At 33.8% G+C, this 24,406-nt stretch overlaps 1 long non-coding RNA gene across 1 annotated transcript; it reads right to left on the bottom strand.

Moving 5' to 3' along the window:
* Positions 1-20,691: 20,691 nt before the first annotated feature.
* Positions 20,692-21,747, bottom strand: LOC129757551 (uncharacterized). The gene is made up of 3 exons (XR_008739731.1): positions 21,652-21,747; positions 21,102-21,581; positions 20,692-21,063 (listed from the first exon to the last, which is right to left on the bottom strand). It is a non-coding gene; the product is annotated as an uncharacterized LOC129757551 (long non-coding RNA).
* Positions 21,748-24,406: the final 2,659 nt, after the last annotated feature.

Raw genomic sequence — 24,406 nt, 5'->3', positions numbered from 1 at the left:
TTAAAAGGAATCTTCCGATTGCTTTGATTCAGTATCTCTTAATGTCTTTGAATTAATAAAAAAAATTGCAGGTTCTATAAAATTTATAGAGAATCAATTCAAACCAAAAACATAACAATCTTTTCAATTGAGAAATTTATAGAAACAACAAGGAAAATGGCGCATTGTGACACCACGATTTGAATCCACCATATCTCTATAAAAAATCTTAAAAAAATCAATATAAGGCGCTTCAAATAATGAATTTCTAGACAGTTTTATCAGTGATAAACACTACCAACTATAAATTTTACAAAAGATTTACCAAAAAAAATCATCAAACATTATCGCTTACCGCTGAATGAGTCTGAGCTTTTAGGTTAGTTGACCACGTGATTGTCGTTAAACATTTTTGCCCCAATTCTAGTAGTATAGAATGATATTTTTTTTAAAGATTTTTATGATTTTCAGGTAAAAAACATAACAATTATTTATGGTACATTGTGATAACCTGATCTATCATATGTTGTTTCATATGTTGTTTGTATAGATTGTGCTTTTCAAATACAGTTTTTTAATTTTACTTAAAAAGTGCTTTGCTTTGAAGTATGTATGTCACATTTTTAATATTTTCAAGCTATTTAAAAAAACGTGTCTTACCAGGGAAAGACTTTTGATGTGTTCTGAAAAGAAGCATTGATAATTTCATATCATAAAAATTCATACAACAAGAGGTAAATTATATTAATAAAAAAACTAAACGCGGGTTTGTCGGTTTTTTTAATTCCACAAATAATTAAATTGCTTTTGGTTTTGAACATCCATTAAAAGTCTGTGAGGTGAATTTGTTTGTTATGCGCATGAAACTATTATTTAAAATACAAAGATAAATATTTTCCGGTCCTTAGAATTATTAAACCAATAAATTTTAATTCACGGAATACTATGTAAATAAAATGAATAAATGCTCATTTTACGGGTAAAAAAAAATAGTCAAAATTTGACAAAATTTAACGGTAAGTCGAGAGATGTGGTCTGATAATACGATTATAAAATTTCTTTTAAATATTTTGCATTACAAGCATTCCGATTCAGCTCTCTAGGTTATTTCTGGAAAATTGAAAAAAGAATTATGTTGTCCCTATGCACACAATGAACTCTATTCTTCCTCAATCCTACCATATCGTTTTTTGCCATAAAAAGCCCATCTGATAAAATTTTCAATGTTTTTAAAAATGTACCTCCTAATCAGTAGTAAATCACAGCTCAATTAGTGTGGCGCGTGTTAAAAAATTAGAGTGTTTACGGAAAAAATCACGATATTTTACTGTCCAAGCCAAAGTTTAAAGGAAAATTACTTTCACTGTGAAGAATATGAACCATACTACCTATTTTTCCTAAAATTCATGAAAATCAATGGAAAACTCAGAAAATTTGCAAAGAGTCTAAATATAGGAAACTTTTGGCTTTCATGTTCCATGTTTTGACCTGACATCACCTAAACTTTTTATCAATACAAACAAATTAACAAAGGTGTGAATATATTATTGGGGTATACTGCCGTTCCAAGCAAGGTTGCCCATGTGAAAAAACGCGCAAACGAGAAAGACGCGATTGAAATTTGAGCTATATTTCCAAATTTTTCTCTCAAACTTAAAACTCATAGACAGTTTTTTCGTAGTGAACAGTTCAAGTTAATCATTTAACAATGTTTTTTTCAAAAAAAAAAATTACATATCCTACAAAAAAACAGCCAATTAGAGCCAAAAATGCACCCTGTGACACTACTGCGTAGAATCAGAACACATACCGGTGCTAGTTCTACGAAAAACTGTCACACGGCTACAATTTTTCTATCTCTTTTAAAGCTCGTATAGTTTTTATTTTTCCCAAAAACTCAAATTAATCCGTCATTTGAGAAATACGTTCCTCTTTGTTTGTAATAATGTATAGTTCAGCATGGATCCTGTAAGTAGTGCCTACCGAAAAGTGTTTTGTGAAAATTTCTCTGAACAAAACATTTAAGGCTCCTCGCTCCTCCTGTGCCTTCTATTTAAGTGATATTTTCGGTGAATAACATTACATTCAACAGTTTAAAGTCATCTTAAGAAATTTTTCCGATAAAATTTGCATTTTTCATAGAATTTTCTCTAGTGTGACATTCTTGCGTAGAAACATCAACATAGAGGCAACCCCCTTGATAAAAATTTTGTATAAGTTCAGGACAAAGAATACTTGCTTGTCTTTTTATTCGAACTCTGAAAGAGAGTGATTCTAGCAAAAAAAAAAAAAAAATAAAACAAGTAAGTAAACACAAACAAGTTGCAGCTATTGTTATACTGATACAGCTGCCGGGAATTAAAGTGTTTGTGATATTCATAACAGAAATTTTAGTTTTTAAAACGTTTAAAAGCTATAATACTTTTTAATGATAATACTTGATTGAAGATTACATTTCCAATGAACTTTTTTATTTATTTTCGAAAATCATACTTTTTATAGGAATTTTAGTTCTAGGTGCAATGAAAGGAACCGGTCCAGTACCAAAATAGGAATAGTAGGTTCAAAGTTGTAAATTTTGATCATCCATATCTTTGCAAATCTCTCAATGACGGCGTACCCTATCTTGAAAATTTCCGTTGAAACTTGCAGATAAGATCATGACTTGTAAATAAATTTCCTAAAGGATATAAATTTCATGATTATTTAAAAACTACTGCTTAAAGGGCCCAAAGTACTACTCAATTCTGTTCAAAATCGTAACTCTTTCAAGTTGTTTCTTTTTCATACTAATTTTATCTTAAAAAATAATGTCTAAGCCTCTGAGTCTCAAAAATATTATGGATTCAGATTGGTCGTTCTATCAAAGTTTCTATGAATTCTTATCACAATTTCATGTTTTAAATTTCTATACAATATGTGAGTTGGTATTAACTCTGTTTGACTTTTATGAACAAAAATTTTAATTTGTTGAATGAATTTTCAATGTTTACTTGCGAATTTGTAATGTTAATCTTTACAGTATTTTGTTGGCGGCTGTTATCCGATTTTAATGATAAAAGATTCGTTTTGTGGGTAATTCATTTTAATTTCTCAATATTTCAAAACAAATCAATTTAAAATATTTAGAACAGTCAAAAAAATTAATATTATTTTTATCCTTGACAGATTTGCTGTATTTAAGTGAATTTTGGATTTTTGGATTCGTCAAAAATAGATCCATCCGACGATGTAGAAATATGCTGGGATACAATAAAAGTTTTGATAGCAAACTCGAATCACTAATAAATCTTGTATAAAAATAGACATCTAACTTTAGCTTTCCTTTGCTGTATTTCGTTTTTCAACGAACCGATGTTTTAATCTCAAATTTTAGTTTATTTTGATCATCACTCCATAGAACATTCTAAGTTTCTCAGTTCTTATATATAAGTATTCAAATGAATGAATGTGTGTTTTGGGCCATTGTTACTTTGAATTTTAGAACAAACCAAAACCAAAATTCTGATAAAGACTCAGAAATCAAAATTAATTTTTAAAACATAATTGCTGAAACATGATAAAGGAATAATGTTTAGAATCAAAAGGATGTAAAAGTTTTAAGAAGATCTATTAAAGTTTATGGATAAAAATACTTCTTTACCAAACAAAGTTTCTCTTTTGCATAAATAAATTAAAATGCCGTTAATTTGTTTTACAGTAGTTTTTTTGGTTTCTTTTTGAATCCTGAGAAATATCATCTGAACTGAAGGAAAACTTATGTTGCGCCCGTTTAACTTTAAATGGAAATTAGCCGCAGCCCGTGGCGTAGAGGATAGCCTTCAAATCTTCTAAGCCAGCGGGTATGAGATCGAGTCCCGGTCACGGCATACAAAGTACACTTTCTGTAGGTTGGTGGTCATATCTTATCCTCGAAAGATGTACGCTTAGAGTTAAGAAAAAGGAATCTCTTCGAGGAAACATCAAGTTTCATTGAGATCCTGTATGTGTTTGTGTTCGTTTAAAAAAAAAATACAAACAGGTATCAGTTCTGGTATCGTTGTGTTAGCCAATTCTACACAGCAAGAAAAAATCGTGTAATTTTAGATTGAAAACGATGCACGAAAACGGATCATCTTTTATGATCTAAAATTACACCATCTTTACATCGAGGCGTGTATATTTTGACCAATTTAGATTCACCTTGTATAATTTACTAGCTGATTTTACCCGGCCTTGCTCGGGTTCACAAATGATATTAATCATAATCAAAATGAGTCGTTTGATTTTTCGAAATATTGGAAGCTTTATATTCATCATTTTAAGAAATTGGGCCCATGTTTGACCACGTAATTTTTGTAAGTCTTTTAAAAGTTTTTATTGAGATTATTCACTGTGTTTATCGATTTCATTTTTTTAGAAGAAGCTTATAGTTTTAAGGATTATGAATTGAATTTCAAAATAGTTTCCTTCTTCTCTATCACAAAAAACTTTAATCTCTTTTGGAGACTATCCCACTTTTCAAGATGGATGATCTCCCTGTACAATGGTATATTAAGGTTTTATTTAATTAAAAATTTCTAAAAAACACTTCCGAACCTCGTTGAACCATGTTTAAGACTCATTTGTCATGTATTCAATTGTATGTTTGCTTTTTTCGCTTTTATAATTTAACACTGTTTTTCTTAAATGTCGAAAGTTGCACTAAAAGTTTCTTGGAGTTATCGAAAAGAAATCATTTCTGAACCGAAATTACCATTTAAATGTTATGGAAATAGTATTATTTGAGCTCCATTAATTATTTTGAAGAGTGATCAATGTAAAAATTCTTTGAAATCATTTGTTTGAACTCGCAGTACCAAACGTTTTTTTTTCAAAATTGGATGGTAGAATTGACCACAAATAAATCAAAAAGTATAAATAAATTGGCCAATGAAATAGGATTGTATAACACTAAAAACCTCAGATTGTATTATATAATCAATTTTCTAATCCCCCATTTAGATTCCCCGGCGGCTATCAAAGCGTTGAAATTGCAGCCTTCAACATATACGTAACTCTGAATCTAATGATTTTTTCTTTCTCTATAAGGAATCCTAAAAATTTGAAAATGGTTGGTTAAAAGTTGGAGTTTATGAAAATCGCTTCATTAGTTTTTCAGCATTCAGTCCAAATAGTTATTCAGCCGAAGAAGCCAATTCATTGTTGACTGTTCTGCTCACTGTAAACTCTCAAAGCCCCCCAGCGGTAGGCAGCACATTAAAAATCACTACAATTTTAGTCAATATATTCTTTACAGAATAGTTGTATTTTTCAATACAAAATGTAGGCTCATTATTGCATCCAAATATCTCGTACCGGTACCACGTGTTTTGAACAGTAGAAGGAAAAAACACCCGCCAAAATTTTACCTTTCAAATCTTTGATGCTCAGCAAGCTTTGATTTGCTTTCCAGTCTACGTGAACTCTTGATGGTCGTTTCTAATGCCCGGCCCATGGTGATGGTGAAAACAACCCCGCCAAAGGGAAAAAATTGGTTCTGAAAAATGGGTGCCATGACTTTTGGTTTGTGGGAAAAAAACAAAATTTCTATGGGAGGGTCCCTTTTCTCAGGTGGGAGGGGCTCGAAACTATTACTAAAACCTCCCCATGGTCCAAACACATAACTGTACCAAATTTCAGGCTGATCGGTTAAGCGGTGTGGATTTGTATAAGGTGCATACAAACATATATAGTCCAACTCATCTTTATATATTAGATAGAAATTTTAATATTGATTTATTTTTTTATACGTTAGCATATTGTCTTACTATTTAAATTTCTATATCCTTCAAAGTTAACTTCTTGAAATGAAAGCTGCAACTTGATTTATGAATTGCAATACAAAGAAGAGAATTACTTAATTAATTTTTTATGTGTTCTCAAAACAGGATCTAAATTTTTTTCCAAGCATTATTTTATATCAGAAATTAAGAATCTGAATTTATTTATTCACCAACTGACCGCATGCATGGAAAAAATAAAGTTCGTTAAAATTATTATAATTCAAATTAACTTCCTTTTAAATTAAATTTCAATATAATTCAGAAGCAAACTATTTTCCATGGCATCTGATAATCTAAATTATCTTGAGTCTCAACGTAACTTGAAGGTTTGTAGTACTGATCACACTAACAGGACACTTAGAACAATAATTCGATCATTTTCTGGCAATTTATTTTGACAAATTTTGCAGGTCCGCAATACCAACGGTAGGTGGTGAACCTACCAATTTTCCAATACAAATGCCCTGTAGGAAAAATGTACTTGTTCAACTCGAATTTATCGTATGAAGTGCCTATTTATTTTGAAAGCAGGGTGGCTTTTTGATCGATGCGCACTCTGGAATCGATATTGCGTACTGTTGGAAAAAATATCCAACAAACGAAATCGAGTAACCAGACAGTATGGTCAGTTGTTTGTAGGGTGATGGAATCACCTTTTAGAACAGAAATAGAAGGGATCTTAAAATTTATAAATGTACACTTCAAATAAATAAAATCGCTCGATCACTGAATGTAAAATTATAGCAAAACACTTTATTTCTATTCGCTTTTTGAGAAAATACTAAAATTACCTCCAAAAGACTGGAAAATTACAACTTCTTTTAATAACATTTGTGAAAAAATAGATCACTCGAGTTTTAGATTCCGTATACTTTTAGATTTTTTTCGGTGTGTAAGCTCTTTTTTCACGCGGAGGATACATATGGCGCAAAAATATACCGCGTAAAAATCCACCTCATTCTGACAAACCGCGTAAAACAAGACTTTGCTGATTACGGAACCTTGGGAACAAGCTCCCACTTGCCATGATGTGAAGTCTTGAAGAGATGAACACCGGTACAAAGACCTTGTGAGGACATCTAGAAATAGATTTCCGAATCCATCTTGAAATCCAAGATATCAGCTTCAGCTTAACTTAAATTGCTGATTGAAATTCGCATGAATTCCTCATAATGTGAGTTCTGGGTGAGAGAATTCAACGAATTTCGCTTTCTGATGCCATCAGAGAGTTTGCAATTTTAGTTAGTTGCTATTTAAAATTAAATATAAAGTTTTATATAGATAGCTGGTAGAATATTTCCTGTAATTTAAATAAAGGCAGCTAAGCGCAATAATCTAAATTAAAAAAACACATAGAGGATTTTCAGTCATGTTTTATAAAAAAAACCAATTAAAGCCACCAGTTGATTCTCAAGCAAGTAACAATAATTGTCATCGTTTGAAATCCATTGTTCCATTCACTTTCCATCTGGCGTCATCTGCAGTCACATCGGTGAAAAGAAATCACCATCCTGCGAACATGACGCGCTCAATCTTCTACAACGAAACTGTTAATTGAGCAATTTTCGTTGTTTCATTTTTCGCGTCGCTCTCGGAATCACCTTCGAAACTCCGAAAAAATCCGATTGTGTCCCAATGAGCTTTGTCACGATTCTGGCTGCCTGCTTTATCAATGGCCGATTTTTGGTTGTTTCCTTGCTTTATTTACTTTTACATTGACTCGGGAACTGTTTGGCGTGGTGGACCATCTGGCAATTCCGAAAAACGCCCCAGTATCGGCAGCTGATGGTTATAAGCTCACACTCAATAACAATTTAAATTTGCGATAATGGCGCACAAACAACAACGAACTCGGTGCTCCTGTTTACGATGACCGGCAAATTTTATGCGTTTTTAATCAATTTATTCTGAAGATGTGCACGAGAACACCGTCTGCGGGTCTAGCTGAAGTGTTTTCGATAATGTCTCTTTATTCCAAATATTTGAGAAAATGTTTTGAATGGGCTTGGCGATGATGACACCCTGAACCAAATCGCCCGGGTTCGTTAACATTGTAGCTTAACAGGATAAGCAGAACGGAACAGTTAATTGAATTGAATCGAACTCCCGATAAGGCTATAATTAGAATTGGGTAACAGAATGCCACCCTGTCGTCCCAAGAAACTGGGATTGGGAAAGTGATTTTTAAATATATATTTTATAGAATAGATTCCATTTAAGAGTGATACGGTCAAAATTTGGTCAACATCATCTTGACGTATTTCTTTCAATTTTGCATTTAAAAAACCTGAACACTCCTCATTTTGAAGTGTGTGTGTGTGTAGAATGTTGCTCCTATTTTGATTTTGGAATTCACTCTTCAGTTGTCAAATGCCGTCCAAGGAGAAGAGCAGCGTATAAAAATTTTGCTCGCGCATCGCATCGAAAATCCGAGCTACTCGCACGCAAAACTGGCAAAATCGCTAAAAGTTGCCAAATCAACCGTTACAAATGAAATTAAAGTATTTGGGGAACATTTGTCGACAGCCAGGAAGTCTGGATCGGGGGAGAAATCGAAAACCGGAAGCCGCTGAGACGACAAAGAGAGTTGCCGGTAGTTTCAAGCGAAACCCTAACCTTTCTCTCCGAGATGCCGCAAATAAGCTTGGTGTATCGTCTACAACCGTGCATCGAGCCAAAAAACGAGTCGGACTATCGACTTACAAGAAGGTAGTGACTCCAAATCCCGATGATAAACAAAATACGACGGCCAAAGCGCGATCCCGGAGGCTGTACACGACGATGCTGACGAAACTTGACTGCGTGGTAATGGACGACGAAACCTACGTCAAAGCCGACTACAAGCAGCTTCTGGGACAGAAGTTTTATACGGCAAAAGGAAGGGAAAAGGTAGCAGATATTTTCAAGCACATGAAACTGTCAAAGTTCGCGAAGAAATATCTGGCAAGCCATCTGTACCTGTGGCTTGAAAAGCAGCATTTTCATAGCTTCCGTGACTGTCAACCAATAAATTTACGTGAAAGAGTGTTTGAATAAACGTCTGCTGCCTTTCCTGAAGAAACACGATTGTTTCGTACTGTTTTGGCAGGATTTGGCATCTTGCCATTACGGTAAAATGGCCATGGAGTGGTACGCCGCCAACAACGTGCAGGTGGTTCCCAAGGACAAGAACCCTCCCAACACGCCACAGCTCCGCCCAATTGAGAAATACTGGGCTATTGTCAAGCTAAACCTAAAGGAGACCAAAAAAATTGCTAAGGACGAGCAGCAGTTCAAGGAAAACTGGATTTCTGCGGCGAAGAAGGAGGACAAGGTGGCTGTACAAAATCTGATGGCAGGGGTTAAGCGTAAGGCCCGGCAATTCGGATTTGGAAAAGCGGAAGCCTAACTGAATATTTTTCCTGAATTTTATACTTATGAAACTTAAAAAAGAAATTCAATTCGATTTTTTAAATATCTAAACGATTTCACCGATTTACACGCGTTTTTCCTTGACCAAATTTTGACCGTTTCACCCTTTAAGTGCCGTAAAGTTGTTGTTTAAACTTTCATGAAAAAAAAAACTAATTTGATTAAAGGGTTTGTTTAAAAAAAAATCGAATCCAGTGTTATTTTATACTTTCAAATTGTTTCCTCAAATGTAGGTATCAATTTCGTTAAACTGCATCAATGCAATTTCTTGATTGAATCAAATATAATTTTATTCTTCCTATTCAAATATTGCAAAAATGCCAGATTTTATCCGGGTTTGCCCGGAAATATAAACACTTTTTGGGAAAAGTCCGTTCTGGCCCGGTTGCCAGGATTTCTTTGAAAAAAGCCTGGATTTGGCAAATCATTTTATTTGGCAAAGCAAACAAAAAAAAACAAATTGTGTTGTAATTTTGTAGATTAAAGCCTCCAAGCTGAAATTTTCTGAGTAAGATTTTTTCTAATAATTATGAATAGTTTTTTGGAAGCCTCAAATACGATTTAAAATCAGTCGATGAGTTTTTACGAAACATTTATTTTTATAAATTTTATTTTATTTAGCCTATCCGCTAGACCATATCGGCGCTTTATTACTCAAAATGCATCTATGTAGAAAATGGAAAATTGCGCCTTAAAGTATGCAATGACTCTATAGTTGTAATCATACTTCAATAATTCTCCTGGTCTGAAACTTACAAACAGTGAAATAAGAACTAGTATGGTAAAAAATAGTTAACGAACCTTTTATCTTTTGATTTTTATAGATTTTTGCCTAGGGTCAGGGTATCATAGATTAAGGATCAAGTCTCCTTAAGCAAAGAGTCAAGGCTCTTTTAACTCTCAAAATGTCACAATTATTTACGTCTCACGAAAATGTTTCTAGTTCATCTACGGGTTCATGTATCGTTCTAATTTTTGGAGCATATTAATTAAGAGTTACACGCTTTCAGAAAATGTAAAAGACGGTGAGTTGCTGAATTTCAACAAAAATATATGATGCAAACAAGAAAAGGGGATCAAGTATCCCCATTCTCCCCTATTCTATTTCTGTGTACTAGTTCCTATGTGCGAAGCTTCAATTTCTTTTTTTTTAACTTAAATTGTTATATTCGTTTTTTGTTGTTGTTTATTAAATTTGAATATCATAAGGAGCATAATTCCGAATAATTTATTGATGACTTTTCGGAAATAAAGTCATTAAAACATTAAAAAAGGATTTTAAATGGTTTGCGTTTTTATGATATTTTTTTTGTATGTATCGCATCATCTTCATATTTTGTATTATTCTTCAAACAAATTTCTATTAAAAAGATTTCCAGAAATTTTGATCAGAAATTTTAATCTTGAACCGTGACAATAGAATATCTTTTTTTCGAGTGTGTGATGGTTTTAAGAAGGAAAATGGTATAAGAAACTTCCTTATTTATTGTGAACTAGCTGAGCCGGCGTACTTTGCTACTCCTATCTTGGAAAAATGTGCGTTGAAATTATTTTAATTGAAATAAATACCCTGTTTTATTAAATTTCAACATTATTCAGAAGCAAACTATTTTTTAAGGCATATGAGCGATTGTCTTGGGTCTCAACGTAACTTGAAGCACAGATGAACAGATGTACAAGTTCAAACAAAAAATCTTCAGAAACTTGTGTAAAATTTCTAGTACACTCTTTTGAAGAAACCGTCAAAAACTGACGGTCTTGAAAACGCCTTAGTACCAAATTTCACGTTGATCGGTTCAGTAGATTCTGAAAATTGTTCGAATTGAATAATATTTCTATTCATTTTGTAAGGGAGACTCCCTCCGTTAGCTCGGAGCGGTTTGAAAGTATTTTAGAAACCATCTCCGACCCCAAAAACTCTTGCAATCTATATACGATATTGGTCGGTTCAGTAGTTTTCGAGTCTATTTATAGGGACAGACAGACAAACATTTAGTTTTATTTACATCGGTATAGATTTTTTGGAATTTTAATTATTTCTAGCTTAATTTGAATTTTAAACCTCTCCACCCCCCATAGACGGGTTCTACCAAAGTTCCTGGTGGAAAAAATAAACCAAGAGAAATGCTATTAATACCATGAGAACCGCATAATCTGTGTAACTATTTTATCCCTTCGTTTCCATAAAGTAACAAATTTGCATCAATTAATGTATGGAAAAAGTGAAAAATCGTATTTTATTTTAATTTTTTTTCTCGATCTTCTCATAATTTCCAACTTTGAAAAAATATTTTTAGGGAAAATTAAAAATCATGAAATGAAGGGTTAAAGCAGAAAGTGTGTGAGTATCGAACAGATGCCAGGTCGGGTCAATACAAAGTAAAGGTTTAAATTACAGCGTTCATACTGCCCTACCCCTTAGTGTGTCGCTGAAGTGCGTTTCAAAATGATGTTTGAGTTGATTCGCGGTCATCATCTGCAGCAGCTAAGGCGAAGTTTTAAGAAACTTAAGCAGTTTTTTGTTGATGTCCAAGTCCCCGGAAATGATTGTTTCAGGTTGTTGAATGTCATAGTTCTGCTAGGAGGTTGGTTTAATTTGTTTGGTATTTCAATTTGATGCTATTCAGAGTTGAGAAATCTCTTAGTTTGATGATTGAAATCTTTGATGATGGAAAAATTAATTTCCAGGAATACGAGTTCAACCGGAAAAACCCGATTTAATACACTTTACAGTGGATTGTAGCCTTTCTTACAGCCTGTAAAATATATTTGGGTACATATAAAACAAAATGAACTATGAATTATGATTAATGAATTTCATACGCAATAAATCCAAAATGAATTTAGGAAATAAAGATTCAAAGTTTTTATTAGGATAAAAGTATTTGTATATAATCATAATTTTCATATAAATTAACGTTTTTGAATGACTAGATTCTGGAATATCATGTATGATTCCGTTTCTATGACATTATAATCTAACTCAATTTACTCTATTTGGAGTTACAGCATATGATATCTACAAAATGGAAGGGGTATAAAAATTAAGAATACAATTTGAAAAAAGATGCCTGACCATGTATTTCAAATAATTCAACCTCTCAAGTATATGAAACAAATACATAGATAAAATTATTGGATAAAATTTCAAATGCTAGAGTAAAATACGATACCAAAATGTATAAAATCGGTACAATAAATTATGAAAATGAAAAATATTGAAAATTTTGAAAGCGTAGTATTTTTAATTTTGTTATTTTGAGATTTTTATTCTGTTTTGTTGATTTTGTCTATTTCGTTAATTTGGTCATATTTTAAATTTTGTCAATTTTATCAATTTTCATGATTTTGTCAGCATTGTTAGTTCGGAAAATTTTGTCAATTTAACCAATTATATAGATTTTGTTTATTTGTCGATTTTAACAATTTTCATGATTTTGTCAACTTTTTCAAATTTGAAAATTCTGTCAATTTTGTCAAATTTGTCAATTTTGTCAAATTTGTCAATTTGGTCAGTTTTGTTAATTTTGTCAATTTTGTCAGTTTAATCAAATTAGTCAATTTTGTCAATCTTGTCAATGTTGTCAATTTTGACAGCTTTGCCAATTTTGTCAATTAAGTGCATTTCGTCGATTTTGTCATTGTCAATTTTGGCCAATTTTTTCAATTTTTTCAATTTCCTTCGATTCTGTCAAGTTTGTCAATTTTGTCAATTTGTCGATATTGTAAATTTGTCAAAATTTAGTCAATTGGGTCAATTTTGGAAATTTCGCCAGTCAATTTTGTCAATCTTTTCAATTTTGTCAATTTTGTAAATATAGTGAATTTTGTCGATTTTGTCTTTGTCAATTTTGTGAATTTTGACAATTTGGTCATTTTGGTCAATTTGGTCAATTTTGTCACTTTTGTCGATTTTTGTCAGTTTTATCAATCTTGTCAATTTTGTCAATTCAGTGAATTTTGTCGATTTTGTCATAGTCAATTTTGTCAATTCTGCCAATTTTCCCGATTTTGTCAATTTCAAAAATATTATCAATTTTTATGATTTTTTCAGCTATGTGAATTTTGTCAAATCAATGAATTAAGCCAAGTTTTTCAATTTGGTCAATTTGGTCAATTTTTTTCAATTTTGTCAATATTGTCGATTTTTGTCAGTTTTATCAATCTTGTCAATTTTGTCAATTTAGTGAAATTTGTCGATTTTGTCATCGTTAATTTAGTCATTTTTTCAATTTTGTCGATTTTGTCAGTTTTATTAATCTTGTCAATTTTATCAATTTAATGAATTTTGTCGATTTTGTCATCTCTTTTGTCAATATTGTTATTTTTGTCAATTTTGTCAATTTTTTCAATTTTGTTTAATTTGTCAGTTTTATCAATCTTGTCAATTTTGTCAATTCAGTGAATTTTGTCCATTTTGTCATCGTCAATTTGGTCAATTCTGCCAATTTTCTCGATTTTGTCAATTTTATAAATTTTATCAATTTTATGATTTTTTCAACTAAGTTAATTTTGTCAAATCAATGAATTACGTCAAGTTTGTCAATTTCGTCAATTTAGTGAAACTGGTCTATTTAGTCAATTTTTTTCAATTTTGTCAATTTTGTCGATTTTGTCATTTTTGTATTTGGTCAACCTGGCGAAAATGGTTAATTCGGAGTTCTTTCCTGTTTCTTCCACTTTGTCAATAATGGAGTTCAGAACGCTAAACGTGGCGCGTAAGAGTAATGAGCATGCAAATATCCTGATTCATTTGATGCTGCAGGTCGAGTCAGGTCGATTTTTTTTCTATACTTGTGTCGTTTGATATGTGAAGTGATTAGTGAGAAGTGAAGAAGTGAAAATATTGGGAACATATTTGGGTCATTTCCTGAAAATTTCAGCAAGGGAGAGAATCACTGAAAATGAAACCCACGCCAGCTGGTTGGCGTCCCATAACAGCGTGTTGTAACAAAAATGCGGGAATGTCTCATTTACAAATAGTGAAGAATACCGTTTTAATGGGAATAAAACTTACGTTTATCAACATTCAACATCAACATAATTGACTACGAGTCTCGTTCTGTGTGTCGTGTTGAACGGTCAAGTTTTTGGTTCGATCCGTCCGCGTTAACTTCTCGATTCTCGATTGCCTGAATATGAAGCCGCCTCATGAAGAGTGGAAGTGAAAGTTAAGAATAGTTACTGCATTTCGATGAATTGCAAGTGAAATTGGAAGAAACATTGTGAGAAGCCCTCGTTATAGTGAAAAGATTCCAATCAAACTTAATGAATTTAATTTTGGTGAAAAATCGAATCAATGGACGCGTCTGTACAAGCCAACACGAGCCAAACCAATCGAAGCAAGCGAAGGACACCAACAGCAGAAACCCGGTGAGAACGTTTCAAATCACATGTGCTTTCCTCTATCTATTTTTTTCTCCCCCATGACGAAGGTAACTTTCTTTATCCAACGTTGCATAAAAAAGTATGTCTGTTTGTCTTATTCTGCTACATTAGGACCACCAATCAATAAGTTTCAATGATGTAGAGGGAGAGATGTAGACTGTGTGATTTTCCTTCACAACGCTAAAATTTCCTACCAACATGTGTTACTAGATAAAGCAGGAGGAAAATAGTACTTGGGAAAGAGGGGAGGAGGGAAGGAGAAGCAAACTTTGATTGTCGGTATCTAAAATAAAAATTATCTATTCGTAATGTAACACCTGTGTTTGTGGGAGCAGGAAAGGTGTGCAAACTAGACATCGAGACATATTCGCGATTGCTAGGCTGAGAATCAGAGAACCGTATATTCAAAAAATCCAGGGGTAGAATAATCTCAGCTTCAATTTTATCATCATTTCTTCGCTCTTAGTAATGTGACAAGTTTTGGTTGTGTTTTTTTCTAAAAACTTATTCGATTCACACAGAATGAAGGTATACTGGCGCGTTTGGCGTTGCGTACGCTCCTGCGTCGGGATTGTCTAAATAGTCTCGACTGTCCATGTCGAATAAAATCGAATTGAAACAGTAGGGATAGATGGATTTATTTTTGTGACAGTGCTTTAGTTTAAGGTAGAAGAAAAGGATGGAGCTTAATTCCAATCTTTCGCCTTTATGTTTTTCTCACTTATGTACTAGTTCAAGGTTTTGAATGTTAGCATTTTCATGTTTTTTCTGAATCATATAAGATTTACATTTTTAATATTTTTTACTTTAAAAAATGAAACTTCATCGTTTGCAGAAAGGTTTTGAAGTAATCTCACTATCAAGTGCTTTTAAAAGGGTAAAATATTTGTAGAACCTTTCGAGTTCTTAACAGACCTCGAAAGGTTTAATGTTCTATTAATGTTTCCGTTTCTTTTTTTATTTTCAAGAGCGAGTAAAGGCGCTTTATCCTTGGTCTAAGACCAGAAATGATTGTACACTGAAACCCAAAACAGTTCAACGCGGAAAATTCAAGTAAATTTTTAATAATCTTTAATAATCTTTCGTCAAATAAATCAAGTTTTCAAAAAGAATTTTAGTTTCAAGTTTTGTGATTTTAGTGTACCAAATAAATCATTTCCAGCCCATGAAGAATGGTTCTAGTGATTGGTGAAGTTACATTACATTTAGCATGGTATTTTCATCACGGAGCATTTTTCTTAGCATGCTTCCAACGATCCCCTTTGAAACGTATGGTACTGGTGGTCCACGTTTCTTCCTGTTCCTGTGTTCCAGATTTCTCTGCGTTCTCTGCTCCATGGTAGGCCCAACCATTTTATGTTTTTGATCATTTTGATGTGTTGATGTTAAAATGATCCAAAACATGAACAAAGACAAGAAGAATAATAATACACGCTTATTATTCTTTGGGACTCAGACATAAGTTCTGGCTGTGGAAGTACGATTAGTGATTAGTGATTAGTGAGTTTCTTCCACTTTGTCAATAATGATTATAAGCTTTTAAGTATTATATGCATGTTCCAAAAAAAATCCCAAATGCTTCAAACTCTACTATGGAGGGCTTGGTGGCGCTACTGTTTGGTTGTCATCTTCCATTGGCTTCAGCAAGTGAAAGTTCAGATTGACCTCCAAGCCGTCATCGTTTTTCTCTAGACACCAACCCCAACAACAACAACGCAACGTTAGATCTGAAGAGAGGAAGAGAAAAGGGAACAAAAAAACAAGCCCGAGAGCTTAAAGCTCGAGAGGATTCAGTAGCATTTGTCTTATTGGATTTAATTTGCTTCCACGGGCGAAATACTCTCCTGTCGTTGCTGCTTAAGAAAAAGCTTCGTAAGCACGAACGGCACGTGAGAAGATGAGAGGATGTGCATACATCGTCCGCGTACCCGTGTTGTTTTCCCCTTCTCAGAGCAATCTGTGCCTAAATATAATGTTGGGCGAAGTTACTATCGCTTTCGTACCATGCAGTGTGGGCATGACGTACTCATCAACGACTTCATTAATTTCGGGGTCATACCCCTTGGTGAAAACCATTTTTAAGTTCAATAATTCGGAGCTTCGATTCCGAAAATTTTGGAATGGTTCGGTTGCAAACTGAACCATTAATATGAAAAAATTGAACGATAGGCCGGGAGAATTTAAGTTGATGTCTTCCTCCTACACGGTTCCTGTTACGATGACATCGAACCTGAGTGGGAGTGAAGCCTGTCTGTTCTCCCTTCCACACATCGTCAAATCCATACTTTTAGATAGCAAGCGCGTATCAATGACGTCACGTATAAATTGACGTCATATATACGATAATCTTGATTTTAGTGATTGCTGGTTGTGGCTAGCAAGCCAAATTGACACGTTTTTTGGTGAGATGATTTTTAATATTTACTATGAAAAATTTTTTTTTCAAACTATTTTGTATTTTTTTCTTTCTTTTATAGGTTGAAGAAGAAAAAAATCAAATTTTTCAAGATAAAAATCATTTTTATTGTACTGCTCAGTTTCACAAAAACGTCGAGAACAAAGTTTACAAAAATTCACACAAATACACACAAATACACAGACATCATCAGAACTCGTCGAGCTGATTAGATAGGTACCTATAAACATATATCTAAGACCCATAATTAATGATCTCCCTAATCGACCGATAACTATACCTTTCTGTAAGAAAGGCAAAAAGGTTCCCAACCATGTTTTCAAATAATTCAACATTTTTCTGGGTAACCTATGGAGTCAAGACAGCGAGAAAATAGTATCTATGATTCTAACATAGAGTCAAATGATCGGTAAAATATATTTTCAAATTTGTATATATGAGGCCTTCAGGATCAAAGGGGCGTAAGTTCCAAAATCGTCAATTTGAATTAAGTATAACCAACGGTTTTTTTATGTTTCAATGTACATCTGGTGTATTTACCTATTTATAATTTTTTTCGAAAACTTTTTGATTGAGTTTAAACTGCTCGAATTCGAAAAATATATGAAAAATTGTGCAACTTAACAACTTTGAAGCGGGTTTTCTCGAAACTATCATTTAGGCACTTGTACCCCTTTGATCCCGACCGTCTTATATGATAATTTTTGAAATTTTCAGTTTAGTAACTGAAGGGCTTGTCTAAACGCATAAGTATATCGATCATAAAAAAAAAACATACCGATCAAAATCAATTAAGAAGACGAATTTAAAATAAAGATTACAATATAAAAAAAAAGGTTCCCAACCATGTATTTCAAATAATGCAACATTTGCTCCGGGTAACCTATGGAGTGAAGACAGCGAGAAATGAGTATCAATGATTCTACCATAGAGTCCAATGATCGGTAAAACATATTTTTAAATTTCTATATAAGGTCATTTTTGGTCATTTTATCGGCCTAGTCAACATGCATAGGTATATCGATCATAAAAAAACATACCGATCAAAACCAATAAAAAACATGAATATAAAATTAAAGATTACAATATAAAAAAAGGTTCCCAACCATGTTTTCCAAATAATTCAACATTTGTTATGTATAACCTATATAGTCAAGACAGCGAGAAAATAGTATCTATGATTCTAACATAGAGTCAAATGATAGGTAAACTATATTTTCAAATTTGTATATATGAAGCCTTCAGGATCAGAGGGGTGTAAGTTCCAAAATCGTCAATTTGAATTAAGATAACCAACGGTTTTTTTATGTTTCAATGTACATCTGGTGCATTTACCTATTTATAATTTTTTTCGAAAACTTTTTGATTGAGTTTAAACTGCTCGAATTCGAAAAATATATGAAAAATTGTGCAACTTAACAACTTTGAAGCGGGTTTTCTCGAAACTATCATTTAGGCACTTGTACCCCTTTGATCCCAACCGCTTTATATGATAGTTTTTGAAATTTCCAGTTTAGTAAATGGTATGTCGGGCTGGTCTAAACGCATGAGTATATCGATCATAAAAAACATACCGATCAAAATCAATTAAAAAGACGAATTTAAAATCAAGATGACAATATAAAAAAAGGTTCCCAACCATGTGTTTCAAATAATTCAACATTTTTCTGGATAACCTATGGAGTCAAGACAGCAAGAATAGAATATGATTCTAACATAGAGTCCAATGGTCGGTTGAATATATTTTCAAATTTGTATCTATGTTCATTTTTACAATTTTCAGTTTAGTAAATGGAATGTCGGCCTGGTCTACTCGCATAGGTATGTGTATCGGTCAGAATCAATGTATAAGGCGAATATAACATAACGAATACAATATCTAAAAATTTGGCTTAAAAAGTTTTCTCTTCAATAAGCTTCGAAAACGATGTTTTTTCACTCCTCGATAAAATGCGTGCTTCTTCAAAATGGATCACTTTGAAAATGGCAACGAATGAAAAAATATCTCAATTTCAACTTTTTTAACCATTTTATAATTTTGGCATGAGAACTACCATCATGATTGCAATTTTTCCAAAAATTGATTTAAAAGCAACAGTATTAAATTATTAATTAAGTAACCATATAAAAGGGTTAATGAAAATAAGCGTATGAAGAAATTGATATGGTGTGCTTCGTTCTCCCGCACGCGCCCCTTCGTCGTTTTGTCCTCCACAGAGCAACCTGAATATAATGTTATGGTAAGTCTCGAAGTAACAATCGCTTTCATACCATGCAGTGTGGGCACGACGTACTCATCAACGACTTCATTAATTTGGGGGTCGTACCCCTTGGTGAAAACCATAAATATGTTTAATGCATCGGAACTTCGGTTCCGATGCTTTTTTGGATTGGTTCGGTTTTTAACTGAACCAAAATAATGAAAAAAATAAACTTTGACCGGGAAAATATGAAACAGTCTTCTTCCCCTCACACGGTTTCTGTCATGAAGACATCAAACCTGAGTGGGAATGAAGCCTGTACGTTTTCCCTTGCACACATCGACAGATCCATACTTTCAAATAGCAAGCGCGTATCTATGACGTCATGTATAATTTGACGTCATATTATCGATCATCTTGATTAGTGATAGCTTGACATTGCTGGCAAGCCAAATGGCCACGTTTTTTGGAGTGATGATTTTTGATATTTACTATGAAAAAAAAAAATTTTCAAACTATTTTGTATTTTTTTCTTTCTTTTATAGGTTGAAGAAGAAAAAAAATCAAATTTTTCAAGATAAAAATCATTTTTATTGTACTGCTCAGTTTCACAAAAACGTCGAGAACAAAGTTTACAAAAATTCACACAAATACACACAAATACACAGACATCATCAGAACTCATCGAGCTGATTCGATAGGTACCTATAAAGGTATATCTAAGACCCATAATTAATGATCTCCCAAATCGACCGATAACTATACCTTTCTGTAAGAAAGGCAAAAAAGGTCCCCAACCATATGTTTCAAATAATTCAACGATTGCTCTTGGTAACCAATGGATTGCAGACAGCGAGAATATCAATGATTCTAACATAGGTCCAATGATGGGTAAAATATATTTTCAAAATAAAAATTAAAGATTACAATATAAAAAAAAGGTCCCCAACCATTCTTTCAAATAACTCAACGTTTACTCTGGGAACAGTCCAATGACCAGTAAAATATATTTTCAAAATCCATTAGGAACATGAATTTATAATTAAAAATTACAATATAAAAAAAGGTCCCCAACCATATGTTTCAAAAATTCAACGATTGCTCTGGGTAACCTATTGAGTGAACACGGCGAGAATAGAGTATCAACGATTCCAATATAGAGTCCAAAGATGGGTTAAATATATTTTCAAAATCAATTAGGAATATGAATTTAAAATTAAAGATTACTATATAAAAAACAAAGAATATATGAAAAATTGAGCACCTGTCCAACTTTGAAGCGCATTTTCTCGAATCTATCATTTATCATAATCATCAACGCATAAGTATATCGATCATAAAAAAACAGACCGATCAAAATCAATTAAGAAGACGATTATAAAATTAAAGATTACAATATAAGAAAAAGGTTCCCAACCATGTGTTTCAAATAATTCAACATTTGCTCTGGATAACCTATGGAGTCAAGACAGCAAGAATAGAGTATCAATGATTCTAACATAGAGTCCAATGATCGGTTAAATATATTTTTAAATTTGTATCTATGTTCATTTTTACAATTTTTAGTTTAGTAAATGAAATGTCGGCCTGGTCTACACGCATAGGTGTAATGGTCAGAATCAATTATCAAGGCGAATATAAAATAACGAATACAATATCAAGAACCGGTTCAACTTCAAAGGCTGATCCTCCGGAGCCACTAAAAGAGAACTGAATGTCGAGAAAATTGGCGCTGTCATGATTATTTTGAATACAGCACGTCACTGGTACGGCCGTTCGCAAGCAGAGCTCATTCCGGAGATTTCACTGTAGATCCGTTGCTATCTGTTCGTTCTTTCATGATTGGATATTACAATTTTTGTCCCTGTAAAAATCAAAATCAAAAATCAAATTAATTTTTACCACTACGAAAACATGCTTCGAATTTTTGTGTGCTTCCATCAGCTGGAACTTGGCCCGATCGCTGTAGTCGTTCGGGGTCATCACCCGGACTATCTGGACAAATCGAGCTGCGTACATGTACTTTTACTAGTGCTTCTTCGGCAGGCTTTCGTAGCTGAAGATACTGTCCGCTTCGCCCGGGAGTAGATCGAGTGATTCGTCCTTTACTGGTACAGCTTTTCCCCATCATTCGGATGGAACCTAACGAACACAATCCTCTCGCTAGTGGGCCTTGTAATCGATAAATTCTAGCACCACTTCGCCACCGTGTTGTATGTTGCAACCCAGTCTGCATTTCTTGTCCTGTGCCTGTTCGGAAGCCTGCGAGCGATGTTGAATGAAGGTAGTTCGAGCCTCTTTCAGGGAGGCTTCACTAGACTGTGCCGGAGAGGCTTGCAGCTGATAATGATTGTTTTTTGGCTGAAAGCGATCAAGATAATCCTACAAATAGAAAAAGGAATGTGTTGTAAACCATGAATGTGAACCATTAATAAATATTTGATGTACTTACGTTCGATTTCGGTGAAGACATCCAGATAGCAGACTAGATTGCCGAAAATGATGTTTTTCATCCAGATGCCTGAAGGATTCGACCCGTCGTATTGTCATAGAAAGTGTTATTTTTATTTTGTTTGCACTCACGCTCCTTTTTTTAAACTCAAAATTAAGTAGTTTTGGTTCAAAACAGCACTTCGGTGGCAGCCCTCAACTTTGAGTTCAACTGGGCAATAGCAAAACTAAGTTCTGATAGGCATACTCAATACTAAATTCGGCAGCCGAACTCGAATTTATCCTTTTTTTCGAGGGTAGCTTTTTTTTTTCAGGGAATTAAAGGATGAAAAAATTTATTGTACCCAGATGTTGCTGTTCCGGTACATTGCATTGCATCCGGTACAATTACGGAGCGGTGAAAAGTTTTGACACTCCCGGTCAAAGAAAACTTCCGGATGTTACTTCCTACGGGAAGTACACAACATCCGGAAGTTTCCGGACATTCCAAGCCGCTCACCGTATGATAACAATGACGGACAGAATTTTACGCTGACACGGTGAGCATGCATTCCGTTATGAAGTTCCTTCATAGTCTTCCGGTAATTGTTCCGGAACGACAAAATTTTGCGACGTGTTCGTTGGTTTCTGTTCCGGTTCGAACTGAACTCGCTAAGTGTTTTCAGTCCAACAAAGAGAGTTCAATTTTTAGTTCATAAGGTCGAACTCAGCTTTGCTCCCTCGCCGAAGGAAAAAAAAGGATGAATTTTGAATTCGCAGTTCGAATTCCGTTTTAAACCATCGCAAGGAGGAAAAAGAGTGCTTAACTTTAAGTTCATAAAATCGAACAATGTTTTGAACATCGGTCGTACTTAATTTTGAGTTAAAATAAAGGAGCGTGCATATATTACACGACTTATGCCTAAGACCACTATGGCCCAACTTGGTTAAAATGTTTTCTCTTCAATGAGCTTCGAAAACGATGTTTTTTCACTCCTAGATAAAATGCGTGCTTCTTCAAAATGGCAACGTGCGTGCTCTTCACTTTGAAAATGGCAACGAATGGAAAAATATCTCAATGTCAACTTTTTTAACCTTTTAATATTTTTTACATGAGAACTTCCATCATGATTGCAGTTTTTCCAAAAATTCATTCAAAAGCAACAATATTAAAAAATTAATTAAGTAACCATATAAAATGGTTAATGAAAATGAGCGTGTGAAGAAATTGATATGGTGTGCTTCGTTCTCCCACACGCGCCCCTTCGTCGTTTTGTCCTTCACAGAGCAACCTGAAGTATCAATCACTTTCGTACCATGCAGTGTGGGCACGACGTACCCATCAACGACTTCATTAATTTTGGGGTCGTACCCCTTGGTGAAAACCATTTTTATGTTAAATATTTCGGAGCTTCGGTTCCGAAAATTTTTGAAATGGTTCGGTTTCAAACTGAACCATTTAAATGAAAAAACAAAATACAACCTTTGGCCGGGAAATTTTGAACTGTCGTCTTCCTCCCACACGGTTTCTGTCACGATGACATCAAACCTGAGTGGGAGCGAAGCCTGTCTGTTCTCCCTTCCACACATCGACAGGTTCATACTTTTAGATAGCAAGCGCGTATCTATGACGTCACGTATAATTTGACGTCATATATACGATAATCTTGATTTTAGTGATTGCTGGTTGTGGCTAGCAAGCCGAATTGACACGTTTTTTGGAGTGATGATTTGATGATAATTACTATGAAAATTTATTTTTCAAACTATTTTGTTTTTTTTTCTTTCTTTTATACATTGAAGAGGGAAAAAATCAAATTTTTTAAGACAAAAATCATTTTTATTGTACTTCCCAGTTTCGCAAAAACGTAGTGACAAAGTTTATAAAAAAAATCACACCAATACATACAAATACACTGACATCGTCTGAACTCGTCGAGCTGATTCGATAGGTTCCTATAAAGGTATATCTAAGACCCATAATTAAGGATCTCCCAAATCGACCGATAACTATACCTTTCTGTAAGAAAGGCAAAAAGATGGAAACGTTGGTGGAGAACATCTGTAGGAGTGATGATTGGCTATTTATGGCTGATTGTTGCCATTTTGGTGGTGTCTATTTTCGACGAGGATGAGCTTTCGCTCATTAAAATTCTACGAACAGCGATGTTTATTGTTGTGAATTTGTCAACTCTCAACGGATTTGTTTGGAACCATTTTCACGACACTATCGAAGAGGCTAAATTGTTTCTTCTTGCCAAACCAACATCGTCCGGGGATTTGGATTACGATGCTGAAGTTCGTCAAATGACCTACCGGTCAATTCACCGAACGTTTTTGACGATCCTTGTAATGTTGACTATGAATCTGTTGATAACGACTATTCCCCATTATGTGGATTGTTTGGCGTTTTGGATTGATATCGTCGCCGAGTATTCTGGACCTTTGGCTGGAAAAGTTATGATTTTTTTATACTCTCTTGTAACGATAATGCTATTCTTTACCAGATATTTCTGTTGCTGTTGCTCGTTTACAACTCTGATTTGCGGTTTGACTGGGGAACTTAAGTTGGTTGCAAAAAGCTACGAAAGGATTCAGCTTAGGCTTGATCTAATGGAACGAATGCAGAACATGTCAGGTTCAAATCGACCGTCGAGTCAGTATGTTGAAGCTGGATTTTGGAGAGACTTAAAAATTGAGGTCAATACGGTTGCCCACCAACATGAGATAGTTTTGATGTAGTTTGAGTGTCAAATGAAATTTGAAAAACTTATTTA

The sequence above is a fragment of the Uranotaenia lowii genome, chromosome 3 (genome assembly GCF_029784155.1).
Source record: "Uranotaenia lowii strain MFRU-FL chromosome 3, ASM2978415v1, whole genome shotgun sequence".
Classification (NCBI taxonomy): domain Eukaryota; kingdom Metazoa; phylum Arthropoda; class Insecta; order Diptera; family Culicidae; genus Uranotaenia; species Uranotaenia lowii.
This window is presented reverse-complemented; position numbering and strand designations above follow the sequence as displayed.